The following is a 1,339-nucleotide window of genomic DNA, read 5'->3' as shown; positions in this document are numbered from 1 at the left end:
ATGTCTTACCTGCCTGCGGAACATCGCGCACAAGACCTGGAAGACAGCGTCTTCTCACATGAAATCGTGCCAGGAAGACGCTGTTATCCGGGAGTTTTGCGCGAAATCATACAAACCTCCTAGATAACAGCGTCTTCCTGGAACGGTTTTGCGTGAGAAGATGCTGTCTTCCGGGTATTTCGTGCAATGTTCCGCAGGCAGGTAAGATGTGTGGAAATGGCCCAAAGCTAGTGCTTTGAAACGTATTCCAGGCTTCTTTTCCTCAGCTCTGAGAAATGGACAGGAGGGTGAGCAGCCATTTTGCCCTTCCATGTTGTTCTCATATTTAATCATGCCTTTATGGGGAAAGAGAAACTCTTTCAGGAATCCATATTGGATGCCAATTTAGCTACGGCTTCATTAGAGGTGTGGGAGTTTTGTAATCTGGAAGAAGAAATCAAAGGAAATCAGAGTCATTTCCGTCATTTGTTGGGGTCTTTGGCGTAGCGTGATGGCCAAGCACACCAGGAAAGCTGGCATTGTGGGTAAATATCATACCTGATACAGAACTTCCTTGAGGAAGATGGTGAAGAAGATTGAAATTAGCCAGCATGCCAAGTATACCTTCTCCTTCTGTGTCAAGACTAAAATAAAGAGGAAAGCTGGGGGTATATCTAGCACTGTGGTTCTTGTGTGAAGACAATGGCTGGTGGTGCCCGGACATACAACACTGCTTCAGCAGTGACAGTGAAATCTACCATCCAGAAACTGAAGGAGTTAAAAGACGAGTAAAAACCTCTTCTCCTCCTAATACTGTCTGTATTCTTTCACCTCCTTTTCAATCCATTATGTCTTTTTGTCAATTAAAGGGTGGTGTAAATCTGAAAAAAAGGAAAAAGAAATGAGAGTCCTTCATTCTCTCCATGCATCCTTGACTGTGATTCGATTTATATACCGCCCTTCAGGATGACTTAACAACTAGGCCGTTTCCAGACGGCTTACTGGCCCCCGGAACGTCATGCCACATTGCGGGGAAAACGCGAAATATCGCGTTTTCTCATGCGAGTTTTGCGCGACGTCATGTGACGTCGCGCAAAACTCGCGTGAGAAAACGCGATATTTCGCGTTTTCCCCGCAATGTGGCATGACGTTCCGGGGGCCAGTAAGCCGTCTGGAAACGGCCCTACTCAGAGTGGTTTACAAACTGTGCCATTATCATCCCCACAACAAAACACCCTGTGAGGTGGGTGGGGCTGAGAGAGCTCTGAGAGAGCTGTGCCTGGCCCAAGGTCACCCAGCTGGCTTCAAGTAGAGGAGTGAGGAATCAAACCCGGTTCTCCAGATTAGACTGCTGCCGCTG

At 47.3% G+C, this 1,339-nt stretch overlaps 1 pseudogene; it reads left to right on the top strand.

Annotated features, from left to right (window-relative positions):
* Positions 1-490: 490 nt before the first annotated feature.
* LOC129336213 (60S ribosomal protein L37a-like) lies at positions 491-771 on the top strand (annotated as a pseudogene).
* The last annotated feature ends 568 nt before the right edge of the window (positions 772-1,339 follow it).

Source organism: Eublepharis macularius, chromosome 9 (assembly GCF_028583425.1).
Source record: "Eublepharis macularius isolate TG4126 chromosome 9, MPM_Emac_v1.0, whole genome shotgun sequence".
Classification (NCBI taxonomy): Eukaryota; Metazoa; Chordata; class Lepidosauria; order Squamata; family Eublepharidae; genus Eublepharis; species Eublepharis macularius.
The sequence above is the reverse complement of the archived record's forward strand: the minus strand, read 5'-3'. Positions and strand labels throughout refer to the sequence as shown.